This window comes from Pseudorasbora parva, chromosome 9, assembly GCF_024679245.1.
Source record: "Pseudorasbora parva isolate DD20220531a chromosome 9, ASM2467924v1, whole genome shotgun sequence".
Lineage (NCBI taxonomy): Eukaryota > Metazoa > Chordata > Actinopteri > Cypriniformes > Gobionidae > Pseudorasbora > Pseudorasbora parva.
The window spans coordinates 42,035,454-42,050,727 of record NC_090180.1 but is presented as its reverse complement, the minus strand read 5'-3'; the positions used below and the strand labels follow the sequence as shown (position 1 = coordinate 42,050,727).

Below are 15,274 nucleotides of genomic sequence, written 5' to 3'. Positions count from 1 at the left end.
TCACTCTCATTTCATCAGTCCATAAAACCTTAGAAAAATCAGTCTTGAGATATTTCTTGGCCCAGTTTTGACGTTTCAGCTTGTGTGTCTTGTTCAGTGGTGGTCAACTTTCTGCCTTTCTTACCTTGGCCATGTCTCTGAGTATTGCACACCTTGTGCTTTTGAGCACTCCAGTGATGTTGCAGCTCTGAAATATGGTCAAACTGGTGGCAAGTGGCATCTTGGCAGCTGCACGCTTGACTTTTCTCAGTTCACAAGCAGTTATTTTGCACCTTGGTTTTTCCACACGCTTCTTGCGACCCTGTTGACTATTTTGAATGAAACGCTTGATTGTTCGATGATCACGCTTCAGAAGCTTGGCTATTTTAAGACTGCTGCATCCCTCTGCAATATATCTCACTACTTTTGACTTTTCTGAGCCTGTCAAGTCCTTCTTTTGACCCATTTTGCCAAAGGAAAGGAAGTTGCCTAATAATTATGCACACCTGATATAGGGTGTTGATGTCATTAGACCACACCCCTTCTCATTACAGAGATGCACATCACCTAATATTCTTAATTGGTAGTAGGCTTTCCAGCCTATACAGCTTGGAGTAAGACAACATGCATAACAAGGATGATGTGCTCAAAATACTCATTTGCCTAATAATTCTGCACTCCCTGAGTCCCTGTACATTATGAACACCCACGGAGACGGGTGGCCGGACACTTAGTGGCCTGGCTGGGTAAGCAAGAGTTGTTTCGCTTTGATAGTTTTATTGCAGAATAATGGGTAATTAGTAATAGTTTTCACCAGTATGTTCACTGTTATACACTATTGTGGAAATAATGTTGGCAGATGGCTTCAAAAAAGGCATGAAAAGGATCATGGAATGATGATAGCGGGACCCAAACTTAGGCTGTGTCCTAAATACCCTTGAATATGGCACTATTTGAGGTGACAGCCATTTGTAGTGGTGTCTGAAATCATAGTGGACATTATAGAGTACGCTTATTCAATCCCCCAATGCACCGCAGTAACGAGTGTACAACCGCTGTACACTTAAAGCTACACTGTGTGATATTTTCTCCCATCTAGTGGTAAAAAGGTATATGACCATCCAGTGAATAATTGTTTCTGCTCGTCTCAATTTCGATTTCGTTTCAACTCCTACGGTGGCCGATTTAGTCATGGCTTTCAGTTCGACCTCTTCGGTGAGTGTTGCTTCAGCTCAAGTGATGAGGTAATTTTTGAAAACTATTATAATTTGCAGTTATTTAATTTACCAAATGATCTATGATCAAGTTAATCTATATAAAATGAATAATAGAACTGAATAATAACCAGTTCATTGCTAACATCAGCTATCAGGTTCCCAGACGAATGCAAGCTCTTAGTAAAGTAACTTTTATCAGTGCTATCATTATTCTGTATATTGTACCACACCACTAGCGTAAGGCAAACAAATTATAATGCAATTAAAATATTAATCTCATGTTATCCATCATAGAACACGGATTTATGTTATAAGGTAAACAATACTTTTTCATCATTGACGCGAGGAAAACTATCCTAGACGTCGTTCTAGTGTTATGCACAGCACACCATGATATAATTAGCCAAGCAACAATAAAACTTCTAATACACAAATAGGCTGAATTAATATTACCTGTCGAGAAGAACGCAGGCAACGTCGGCGTTCTTTTTAAAATCGTTGCTCCTCATGAGCTCTTTCCATCTTGGAAAGGCCACTCCAATATTTACTTTTGTCTTGTTGATTTGCCTGTCGCGTTGCCGTCTTAATTTTCTTTTCCGCTTCCTTGGCGACTCTGATACATATCCCGCAATGTTACTAGGTCCCCGACCCGGGTCGAATTCGGTAATCAATCCCGGGACGTGGTTGCTTTTACACAGAAGGCGACCTGGCAATGTTCCGGGAATATTGCGGGTCCGACGTGCAGTGTGAAAGGGGCTTAAGAGTGATGATCCTCCATCATCATAAAGCAGCCTCAAGCAATCCCCCTCTTCACATTCGACACAGTGCCATCGAGTGTAAAAACGCGAAAAGCGAAGCTTGAATTTACGGGTATGTCCCTCTTTGGCAAATGTACTTTCAAGATGGAGGAGCAACATAGCGACCGCCATCCGAACCCTCAACACTTATGTATTTTCAATGGTATATTATAAAATTATGAGAATGCATTATTACTTGAAAGAAGTAAATATACATTAATGAGCACATATATTTTTGAAAGAACTAAGTGATTTTAGCTAAGAATAAACTAAAAAAGTTACACAGTGTAGCTTTAACGGCTAAGAGGACACCTATAATCCACTGTGAGAGTCACATGCCGAATTAGTTTCCACATCTGACCAGAAGATGGCACCCCCAGCTGTCCATCCCTCTTCCAAACCGCTGGTCCAATGTGGCTCCAGCAGCATAATAACATACAGGTATAAATTCCTTTTTAATTGATTATTAAATTGTTTAATTATGGTTTATACATAGTTTCCATGACAGAGTTCAAGATAAATCTTTTCTTCATCCTACTGGAGCGGCCAGTTTGCTACGTTTCAAATGATTATTAAACAGCCACCACAAACTCTGCAAAAGCCGCAGCCCTTCTTGCACACTCAATTGTCCAAATTTACTCATTTTTATTTCACTCGCTCAAGTGGGAATAGTGATTGAGGCTATTGGGGTGATTTCAGACAGCCTTACTCTTCCCGTATGAGCATGTGCGTTAAGCACTATGCCAAGAGTCTGACAGGCTCATTGTGATTTAACTTGGGATGGCTGGTAGACCGTGTACACTCTGAGCTCAGAGGACAAACAAGACAGGCTTTGTCGCTCTAAAAGGATGAAGCTCACACTAAAACAAGTGTTCTGTTCGAGAGGAGGATGCGTTCATGAATGCATGTGGGTGTTGAGGGAAAGAGATAGGTGGGGGTGGGGGTGTGGACGAGCATATCCATAACATGAAATACAAATGCTGAACTTTTGACATTTGGGTTATTTCGCAAAATTAATTTCAAATAAATAATGACCTGATAATCTAGCAGCCCTCTTGAACTTAAAAATGAAGTTTGAAATAGGTCAATGATTTCAAAGTGCAACCCCCCCCCCTAAAACCCCCTGGGGTAGATGCATGTTTTACAGCCAGAGATAAACACAACACTCTTGCACAATAGCAAAACAAATAAGGAGACAGCCTCTTTCCCATTTTCCTTCTGGGAAAAACAAACGGCAGTCTTTTTCTTTTTCTTACTTTTAGAGGAAGGTCAAACAATCCATGGTTAAGACTCTCAAATATCAGCACAAATTCATTCTCTCCTATGGAGTCAGGTGGCCTACAAAATGGCAATATATGAAGTATAATACTGAAATGATTAAATGACCATTTTACAGAACATATATTTAAGGTTCACCTCGTATTTCTGAAAAATGTTCACAAAAGTAGATATGCTCATTGGGACTTTAATTGTGTGGGGGGAAAAAGCACGGAGACATTTCTTAAAATACCTTCTTTTGTGTTCCACAGAAGAAAGGTTATACAGGTTTGGAACAACAAGGGTGAGTAAATGATTTTTAGATTCTTTTTAAGACTTGAACCGTTTACATGAAACAGAAACGTATGCGTTTTGGCCATTCATTTACACAACAACACATTTTTGAAATCGGGATTTAAAGTGCACGTTTTTTTTGAAAAATGATACTGTTTTTGTCTCTTTGTAAACAACAACAAAAATGCAAATGTGTGAAACAGTGATGTCATGTGCATGGATATTACATTCAGTCTATAGGTGTGTAGTGTATCTTTACAAAGTGACCAATGGCCTGGCATGAATAATACTGCATTTAGTTGTTTTCGTGGATCCTTGCGAATGGGGATAATTGTCTATACACCTAAATAAATACTTAACCGTTTTTAGCACATTGTTGCCATTTAAACAACAAAATATTGTTTATTTATTTCAGTCCAGCAGACCAGTGCAATGTTTGCCATTAAGTGTCAAAAGCGTATTTGAATCCGATGAATCGGTCGACCTCTAATTTTCACTCCCCTAAACATGATGTGGAACAAAACAAAAAAACGTGATTGGTTGCGTTACATGACAGTCAAATGTCCTCTTGGGCAGTCCTCTAAGCTGCGATAGAGTCCAGACCTTCTGCTGTCAGTCTGGAGGTCTGGCTACGTGAGACTAGAATGGAACTGAAGTCTGCAGGAAGGTATCCCTCCAGGAGCAGGGTTGGATACACCTTCTCCATCATGTGAGGAAAAACTGACTTCTTAAACTACTTGTGGATTGTAAGATTGTAGATTGTAGGCAGAATGTTGCTGTGATAAACATCATGTGGTAGTCGTTGCCCTCAAGCGCTGTGAGAGGGAGTAAGGTGCAGCAATAACAGACAGCACATTCCTTAACTCTCATTAAATCCCAGATTTGTTCGCCTAGAGATCGTTAGCAACTGGACGAGAAAATCTTTCCTTCCAGAGGAATGTCACAGACTAGGGAGACTTGTGATGTTCACAACTCCCTCTCTAGTCCACACAGACCATTTATAGAAAGTAAGCTGCAAAAACTAGGTCGTTCAGAAATCAGTGATGTCATAACCATGAGTACATTAGCATAGGGCAAGTTTGACCAATATTTTAAGGCCTATTTTAAAGAGAAGGAATTAATGGCACTGCAAAAAAAAGGCTGAACAAAGTAGGGATTTTCAGGAAAAATAAGCTTAAGCAATTATTCATTTAGCAGATGCTTTATCCAGTATCAGTACAATTGTATTATATGCCTTTGAAAAATGCTCAACAAGGATGCATTTTTGGTTAATTTGAAAATAGTAAAAGAACAGTAATTGTGAAATATTATTACAAATTAAAATAAATGTTTTTAATTTGTATACATTTTAAAATGTAATTTATTCTTGTGATGCCAAGCTGAATTTTCAGCATCATTTCAGAGTCACATGATCCTTCAGAAATCATTCTTTATATGCTGATTTGTTGCTCAAGACATAATTATATGTAACATTCCTTTTGTTACATTATAAATGTCTTCACTGTCATTTATGATCAATTGAATGTGTCCTTGTTGACTAAAAGTATGGTTTCTTTAATTTCTTACTGAATGGCCACAAACTTTGGAACAGTAGTTTTAACAGTAACCTTATGAAATCATGATTTCAATGGGTATAAGGTAAAATATCAATTCTGAAAATGGCTATTAAAATTACAAAAACAACATTTCTTAATAAAATCCTTTCCAGGTGGATGGGGAAAAGGAATGACGCTGCTGAAGAAGATGTCCTGAACATTAAAATAGGCTTATTAACTTAAGGCCTTTAGCTGTCTAGTTATTTCTTTTTATAATTGCTTACTATAATGAGACTTGGAGGGATTTAATTTTGTCAGGTTGTGACCCTGTGCCAAACACGTTTGGTGTAGAATGCAAAATGGCCAATTCAGGGGGAAAACATGCAGAACATGGCCTCTTTTAAAAAGATGGTCCAAACAGAGGTCCCAAAATTCTTTTGGACAAGTGGACACTAAAGCCAAGGAAAGATAAACATCCTCTTTCTTTATCAGTAATCATTTAACAACCAATCAACCCTTCTTAAATGACTTATTTTTTCTTTGATGTCAAGTATTTTGGTTAACACCAAATTTACAATTCAAAAGTGCTAGATGGGGCATAACCAGGTGATGTCAAACTACAGCTACCATTAAAATATGATTAACAAATGTGCAATCATCTTCTGTCCCTTTTACTTAATTATACACGCTTTTAAATCACAATTTTATAACCAAGTCCAGTTAAGCGCATCTAACTGTGAAAGACTAGTGCTCTTGAGGCACAGTAGCTGATTACTAGATGGTCACCTGATAAGTGGTCAGTCTAGTGAAGATCATCAGCAAAACTCAGGTATCAAATATAGCAACAGAGCCAAACTCATCAGCACTGCCACAACATAGCATCTGTGTGTCTGCGCGAGTAGGTGCTCCAAGGTATGGAAATACACATGTTGACAGGCAGGTAGGACATTGTATCGTACAAACATTTAATTGTCTTACGCCTTCCACAGACAATATATATGTGGAGCAAGTGGTGGTTTGTTGTCTCACTAATTGCATCACCAGATTCTGCGCTCCTATTGGTTTTTGATTTGATGGTTGTCGTAGAAGCCCAATTGCAGGACTGTACGTCAAATCTTCTGACATTGCCAGAATTGTATCCGAGGTCAAATTTTATGACAGTGGCATGTCAAACTAGCGATCCAAGGCCCTGTTTACACCTGGTATTAAGAAGTGTTTTGGCCAATCAGATCACAAGTGGATGACATTAAAGGTGTCATGAACTGGCTTTTTATTTTTTTTTATACTGTTGTCTGAGGTCAACTAATGATGTTTGTGTGGTTTTTACATTCAAAAACATCATAACCAATAAGTAATAGGCTATTTTCTACTCTGGTTTTGAGGCTCTCTCCAAAACGCTGGGTTTTGATGGGCGTGGCGCACTGGAGACTTGGAAGTAAACGCCCACGGCTAGGATTGGATAAGATTTGCATATTTAATGAGCTTAAGCTCCCCTGTCAGTTCACATGAGGGAGAGGAGAGATTTAGGGAAAAGCGGCAACTGGAATGATTTTCTCGATCACAGGGCTCTTAAGCGTCTTTATCAAACACAAACAATGATTTATTTCTCATCCACCCGCGATTGATTAGACTATTATTTTTATATTACACATAGCCCACACGATCGATTGATATATGCGCACAAACACACACACGTGCATGTGCCGCCCTTCAAATGTCAAGTCAAGAGAGACCACAGCACAGATCAAGAACGGAATATTATGAGATTCATCGGCCTGCCGGGCTTTGTGAGCCCTGGCCCATACGTGTCTGACTCCAGTGTGCTAAAGGTATGTTTCTGTTAGACCCACATAATCAAAATAATCTATAACAATGCAATGCTATTACATATAAAATCCTGTCAGATCCAAATCCAGTAACGAACGGAAATTTAAATAAAATTAAAAATAAAGTTCAACCACACATTCCTAATATTAGGATCCGAAGGAAGTTATGCAGCGACTGTGTTCTTCCACAACCAGGAATAGCGCAATATCTTGCTATCTTCCTCCACACGTTTATTGTTGTTGACCAGCTAGCACGAGCCCTCCATGAGTCGGTGGGCAGGGGTACTGGATTAGACGTGCTGTAGAGGCGTGTTTCGTAGCGCTATAACGTAAGAATGAAGCACAAAATCGTTTGCTGGGCCTGGTGTCTATAAAAGCTTTTCTTTGACTAACAAGGAATTTTTCAGCTCTAAAACTTAGAGGATATTCTTATATTACCATGACCTTTTATATGTCAAATGTTCAAGGGAAAGTTGATTTCTCAATTCATCACCCCTTTAAAGGGTTAGTTCACCCAAAAATGAAAATTCTGTCAATAATTACTTACCTTAACGTCGTTCGACACCCGTAAGACCTCCGTAAAAGATATTTTTGTTGGAATCCGATGGCTCAGACAGGCCTTCATTGACACCAATGTCATTTCCTCTCACAAGACCCATAAAAGGCACTAAAGAAGTCATTAAAAAGTCCATCTCATTACAGTGGTTCAACAATAATTTTATGAAGCGACGAGAAAACCTAAATAACGACGACTTATATAGTGATGGGCCGATTTCAAAACAAAGCTTCAAACTGTTATGAATCAGTGCATCAATTCAAGATTCAGATACCCAAAGTCTGAATCAGTTTTTTTCCACACAAAAACTATTCTCGTCCCATTATAAAATTATTGTAGAACCACTGTAGTGCAATGGGCTTTGTAACGACGTCTTTAATGGCCTTTATGGGTCTTGAGAAAGAAAAAGACATTGGTGTCAATGAAGGCTTTTCTGAGCCATTGGATTTCAACAATATCTCAATTTGTGTTCCGAAGACGAACAGAGGTCTTACAGGTGTCGAACGACATTAGGGTAAGTAATTAATGACAGAATTTTCATTTTTGGGTGAACTAACCCTTTAAGTGCAGGTGTAAACAGGGTCTAAAAAGTTCTGAGCTTGTCCACTTTAGTCCACTTCCAAAAACCCACTTCAAAAACCCATTCACCTGGATTGCTTTCGTAGTGTAAATGCTTATGTGATCGAATAAGTTCAAACAGCCACAGAAGACCACCTACTCTAGCCTAGTGACTTAATGTGTAAACATGCTAGCCGCACAGGATTTAAACTTTGTTGGCTGGAGACCAAAGTTTGGTTTGAAAACTAAAAACGTACCAAGCACATTGTTCTCTGATCATTCCTGGTTTCTTACACGCACTCACAGCATACGGCGTGAACTTGTGGCTATCAGAGCAGAAACAAAAGCTGCTGCTGCTCTCCGTATGCTTTTCTGCTGTCTCCGGGTGCGTTTATATGTAAACCACACAAGATTATTTTGTCCGTCAGATCTGGGAAAAAACACATACATTTACCCACCTATTGAAATCAGGACAGAAGTGGTTGAAAGTGGGCAAAAGAGATTAATTAAAACGCCAGGTGTAAACGGGAATGTGTCTCCCTCGTCTACTTGCAATCCGATCGAACAAAACTCATCTTAATACAAGGTGCAAACATTGCCAGACTTCAGATTTCGTCCTAGGATCTGAGGAATCTTTTAGGATTCTCGACATTTGTCTCAGGTGGCTACACCTTGAAACTGGCTTTACATTGAAGGACGTACCCAAGAAATATCAACCATGCGGAAAATGCTACAAAACAATGTGCTAGAACAACTTAACAACCAAATAGCAACATTCTGGTACCCACTCGCAACACACTAGCATTGTGACTGTGAGATTTGCACGTCAAGCACCAACACGTTTTGTGTGTGAAAATCTGGTAACACTAAAGGCAAGTGACAAATCTTTAACATGAAGAGGAGGAACCAGCTAAATAACCATTAATTTCAGACAGTTGAACTAAACGAGTTTGGAAAGTGTTCTCTTCCCTTTTCCTCTTGTGATCGAAGTCGAACTCCCCCGTACAAAAAAGCAGACGGCGCTTGCAGAAGTGAAGGAGCAGGCGAATCTTTAAGACACGCCTACAGAGATTACTGATCAGAGCCCCATCATTTAGGCCATCCTTAAAAATATTTTGGTTTGCAGTAACAGTAAAATTTAAAAAAAAAAGGGTCGGTAGGTAGGTCTATATTTTTTTTTTTCAAATTTTAATACAAAATTTTTTTACATTTTTGGTGATGGTGATTACGTAGGTATGAATTTAAACAAATTGGCATATCGTGACATCACTGACTGGGTCTTCAAGCCGTGCCTTCGGGCGTGTAGGCTAATTGCAGGCTATATAGACAACAAACAAATTGAAATATTTGTCAAAAACATGTTTATTGCATAAATTTCAGGTGCATTCTTTAAGAAAAGGGTCCAACCACCAGCTAGCTGTCATTGACTCAAAGCTGTCAACCCTCCCTTTTTTCCCGGGTTTCTCACGTATTTTAGCTCTTTTCCTGCTGTCTTCCCGTTTTAGTATTTTCCCGTGATATGTTTCTTATTTTTATGCTCGATTGTGTTAACTCATAACATGCAACTATCTGTGTCTCTGAAGTGGCTTGGACTTCTTGCCAGACCAACGCATCTGGTGATATAGACTAGTGCATTTGAATATTAAAAAGCAAAAAGTTGTTTTTATGAATTCAATTAATTAAGTAGCTATAACCAGCTATTCAATCAAGAGCAGTGAGTGAGTCCTTATCTTTTGTTTGACAGACAGCAGTAAAGGCTACTGCCCCTTTAAGACCTAATACAGAGATATACATCGTCTTTCTCAACTGTATAAAGTTCTCTTAAGGGATATAGACTGTCTGATGGATACTCATCAACATCGACATGTTGACATACTTTTTGTGTGAGTTTATCCGTTCAAACGCAAGACTTGAAAGAACTCAATATTTGCGCGCTGTGAGACGTGCGCGCGCTGCGCACAGAGACAGATCTTCTCTCACTGCAGAGTTCTCATTCGCGTCTTCTGGCGAATATACTGAGTGATGATGGCGAAAATGACTGGTCATACTGCAGCACTCGCATGCATTGAACACAGTTTACAAATATAGACCGTTTTGCCCATGTTTTCTTTTATTATCGCTGTTGTAGTCCACGTGTATCCATCGACAGAACCATACATAAAGCATTATTTTTCAAGTTACAACCAGTGCCGCCGCTCCCACCACGCGCTGTGGTCAAGCAGAACACACGCTAGTGACGCTACTCATAGCAACGCGTTATGATAACGACATTTCAGACTGACAGAGACAAGATAAACGGCTTTTCCGCCATTTGTTACTCTTTAGTACACGTTGTTATATTAATTATAATTCAAAATCTGTTTTATTCGCCACAATATAGTAATGATAAATGTTGAGAGCGGCACTTTTGATTCATTTTCAAAAAGGGCAGGGGCTCAAACTAAGCCCTCCCTTTTGCAGTGCACTTGCCCAGTGTGTGTAACGTGTCCATGGTCCTGACTCCTGTCACACGGCGAAATCTCCGACAGGGCTTTAACAGTCTAACGTTACAAAGAATGAGAGTATGAGCCGAGCCGAAACGAACGCACGTTCAGGCCATAGTGTAAACATAGGTGACGTCACGGGTTTTTCTATAAACGAAAGAACGTAGCCTTCGTTTGTATGGCCCAGGCAATTTATACATTTATATTATACTTACTAAAATATAATTCATATTATTTTATTACTGTTGTATTAGTTGTTTGAAAAGTAAAAAAAGAAATTGGTCGGTCTTAAAGCCAATTTACAACCGGCAAGTCGGTCGGACTAAAAGGAAAAAAAAATAAAAAATTGAGTCGGCCCTAAATTGACAGGGTCGGTCGGGTTACGGCAAACAAGAATATTTTTAAGGATGGCCTTACTACCCATAATCCCCATTATACACCACTAGAAGAGCTTGGATGTGATCAGACTTGTTCAGCTGGTCCATCACCTCGTGCTCAAGGTGTGGGAAAAAAGACACATTAGTCATACTCTCCTGTAGTGGGACAATTGTGAAGAAATCCACCCCAATGGAAAGGAGGAAATCAATTCATACTCTGACACTCTGTCTGAACCGCTACAATAGTATGATATTTTGTCACAATATGGTGCATTTTATGCGTCTAAACCATGTGGTGGTACACTGCATACTAGAATAAAATCTAAAGATCACATGATCAAATATAAAGATCTTGCTTGGTGCCTTTTTTTTCTTTTTTCTAAATGAGTTTTTGAAATGAATGTCACTGAATATACCCTACAGCACTGATCACTCTTTAAAAGATGCAGCATCATGCTTAGGTCTATTTATAGCGTTAAAGGGATAGTTAACCCAAAAAATTTAATTCTGTCATTCCAAACTCACTTTGAAACAAAATATTTTTAATTAAATTAATTTAAGTGATACCTGAGAGAGCCTAAATTAAATCTGTTGATATGGATTCATTTTGCAGCGGCTTTTTGGATCTTTTATGTTTTGGTTACATTGAAGGTACAGAAACATATCAGGTTTTATTAAAAACTTATTTTGTGTTTTAAATAGTAACAGAAGTCTTATGTGTTTGGATATCTTGACAAAGACGAACTTAAATACTAGAATTTAGCTGATGCATTTATTTAAATATCATGGTGGATAATGAGCTGTGTGATCCTGTTATTAAAGGGATAGTTCAACCAAAATGTCTGTCATCATTTACTCACACTCAAGTTGTAACAAACCTGTACGAGTTTCTTTCTACTGTTGAACACAAAAGACATTTTGAAGAATGTTAGCAACCACAGTTAACTTCTATAGTATTTTTCTGGATACGTCAACTGTCTGGTTAGCAACATTCTTTAAAATATCTTCTTTTGTGTTCAACAGAAGAAAGAAACTCATACAGGTTTGGAACAACCAAGTAAAATGAAGATTTGACGTACATACAAAAAAAAAAACTAAAAACAAGGAGGCTACTATAAAAAAAAAATCCTAAATATGCTATGCTTAAGAATCAAACAAGTACATGTATCATAATCCAGTGTGCCTATTAAATGTGCAAATCCTTAGATACACAGACATCTGCAGTTCAAGAGATCAGATATATGAGTCGATATGATATCATCTTTTCAACAATGTATAAAATGTCTTGTGGTGACAAAAGCTAACATTTTCTTTTCATCTTGCATACTGTATATCAGAGCCACCTGCAGAAAAATGCACGTTTCATGTTTTACAGTGACTTTCCATAGACATGAGGTTTTTTTTACTGTACAATTGGTAATATATTCTATCCGCTAACCCTAAACCTACCCATCAGAGAAAACTATGCATTTCCAAAAAAACATCACTGCATGATTTAAAAGCTGTTTTCCTAATAGGCACCAAAAAATGTCTCTACAAGGACGAACATTGTGGATATTGCTTTTTGTGGTGAAATTCTGTCTCAAAAGGCTATTCCTGAACCACACACACATTCTAATGCCCTAAAGGCTAACATCATAAAAAAGCTCCTCATTATCAAACTATTTCTACAGCCAACTTTAAGTCCGATTATCTAGTAAACTAACTTGCATGGTCACCATTCAAACGCACTGCTTATTCTTAGTGCTGGCCTTCAACTGATAGCACATAATCCACAGGATTATCTCAAAGCATGTCAACCCACTATCGTCCCAATCACCCATAACAAACTGCAGTCCCATGCCACCAGCACCCTGATCTGTGCCATAATTCAAGAAATCTTATTCATGACGAAATATGCTCGTCTGGCTCGCCATCACACAGAGAATCTAAGATAATGGCGTGTGAAATGTGTAAATGTCCTGTTTGCTGATGTGACATCGTGTTTGTTTGTGTGCGAGAGACTAGTGTGTGGTCATCGCCTGAGTGTGCATGCAAGTGCAAGGAGAATGAGAGATGTGCATGATCACACAGAAATGTTTGTATGTAACGTTATATATGTGTTTATGTGCCATTGCAGTCTGGGAACAGAGGCCTGATAGATGATCATCAGTATCAATAGTGGAATGCGATACCATCCATATCCTACATTCCTCCGGCTGAGAGCTGTCAGAGCATGCAAACCTTCTCATACCAAATTAATAACGCGCTTCTGACCCTTTACTACTTACATGCGAGTCTTTAATATGTAAATCAACCTTCTCCGCGCGCATTGGCACCACACGAACCATAGAGACAATAAACACTCACCTTATTCTTTCACGCTGACGCAGCTGCTTCAGTCAGACTCGCAACATCCCATTTAAATTGCGCAAATGTGTTATAGGAAAGCTATACGCAGATATATAGCGATTAATAGTTTTTTCCCCCTTCTGGTCGTTGTATGTTGCGGTCGCTGACTCGCGCCGCCGTAGCTCTCAGCCCGGAAGTGATGGAAACGTTGTCATGGCAGGGGCCGGCTTCTCGCCGCTTCCCATTGGCTAACGCCGGGTGGCGCGTGTTGGAGGCTGATGTGACATCACTCTCGGGTTACCAGCGGTCATTATCGATTTAATTGATTTATTTATCAATTTGCATTGCTATTTTTTTAGATGTTTTAATTTTGCAGCCAAACCCTTCTTTTTAAGTGACTTTTAGCGGTAGAGGGAAATGGTGATGTGTAAAAGTGGATAGTGTCGTCGATTCTGTTGTCAGCTCGATGAGAGCAGTGCTGCAGCGCCCCGAACAGCTGGCAGGCGGCTTGCTATAATTCAGCGAATCGATTCTTTCGAACAGTTCAAAGAACTGGTTCAAAAAATGATTCAGTTATTCCTTACGTCAGTTCGTCGCCTTACATCCAAGCGAGCCCCTAATTTAAGTTCCATTAATAAAAGTCATACTAAAATCATTGCTGAAAAAGATTGAGCATGTTTTAATAAACGCTGTTTGTTGAAATCAACGCTGTTTTGCTTTCTTATCGTTTGACATGCTTAAAATAGAAGGTTCTCGGTTTAATGGATCAGTGAGTTGTTCAATTGAGAACCGATTCGGTTCGACCCGTGAACGAATTGTTCAGACGACCCACCATCTGACTCAAAACAATGAGCCATTCACAAAAGTGATATCGCTATATCAGAGTCTCGTTTACCGGTTCTGGGAATGTACATTTTAAATATTCCCTCATGCAAATTGAAATATATCCTATATGTTTTAAAGTTGAACGTTTTGAAACGATAAATTTACGTCATTCAAGTACAAATAAGGAAATTGGGATGAGTGGGATTTTCTCTATTTCCGTAGGCGCCGCTGGTGTAGTGGTATCATGCAAGATTCCCATTCTTGCGACCCGGGTTCGATTCCCGGGCGGCGCACTGTTTTTTTTGAAATAGGGAGTTTGATGCGTATTTTAATAAACAACAACAACAACAAAACCACACCTCGTCCGTGTGTGTCCTCATTAGTTTGCATTGTCATTGCTGGGTAAATGTTTTATTTTAAGTATAAATATACCATGTAGTCTTTTGATTAATTTTCCTAAAATTGCATGCACGATAATTAACTGTTTTAGATGGGCTGTAGATGTGTATAGTAGAGTAGAGTGTGGTACATCACATCACAACACAACATAAGACATGCCAACAAAAATAATTTCATGTCAACTACCCTATTGTCTTGCAGAATCAAATGTTAAGTCAGTTTTTACTTATCAAGTATGCAAAAACTCAGGATACAGCAATACGATAATGAAATAAGTATATAGTTTTTGTGTATATAAACCATTAAATAAATATGTGGAGAAGTCTGGTGCTCTGGCTCTCCGACACAATCAACCCAGAACAATGTAAAACACACTGCATAAAATAAATAAAAAATGATAAAAATGATACACTGCCTATACAGCCTATACACTGATCAGGCATAACATTATGAACACTGGCAGGTGAAGTGATTAACACTGATTGTCTCTTCATCACAGCACCTGTTATTGGGTGTGATATATTAGGCAGAAAGTGAACATTTTGTCCTCAAAGTTGATGTGTTAGAAGCAGAAAAAATGGGCAAGTGTAAGGATTTGAAGCAGGTTTGACAAGGGCCAATTTGTGATGGCTAGACGACTGGGTCAGAGCATCTCCAAAACTGCAGCTCTTGTGGGGTGTTCCCGGTTTGCAGTGGTCATTATCTATCAAAAGTGGCCCAAGGAAGGATCAGTGGTGAACCGGCAACATGGTAATGGGTGGCCAAGGTTCATTGATGCACATGGGGAGCAAAGGCTGGCCCGTGTGGTCCGATAAATCAGAAGAGCTAGCTCAAATTGCT

General features: G+C 39.0%; 1 protein-coding gene and 1 non-coding gene across 2 annotated transcripts in view; one reads left to right on the top strand and one right to left on the bottom strand.

Annotated features, from left to right (window-relative positions):
- acsl3b (acyl-CoA synthetase long chain family member 3b) overlaps nt 1-13,420 on the bottom strand; it is a 33,394-nt gene extending 19,974 nt beyond the window's left edge. Inside the window, exon 1 of the mRNA XM_067452667.1 lies at nt 13,229-13,420. The gene's annotated coding sequence lies outside the window, so the exon portion shown is untranslated. The remainder of the gene's footprint in view (nt 1-13,228) is intronic.
- An 837-nt stretch (nt 13,421-14,257) lies between these two features.
- On the top strand, nt 14,258-14,328 carry trnag-ccc (transfer RNA glycine (anticodon CCC)). Its single transcript has one exon. It is a non-coding gene; the product is annotated as a tRNA-Gly (tRNA).
- Nucleotides 14,329-15,274: the final 946 nt, after the last annotated feature.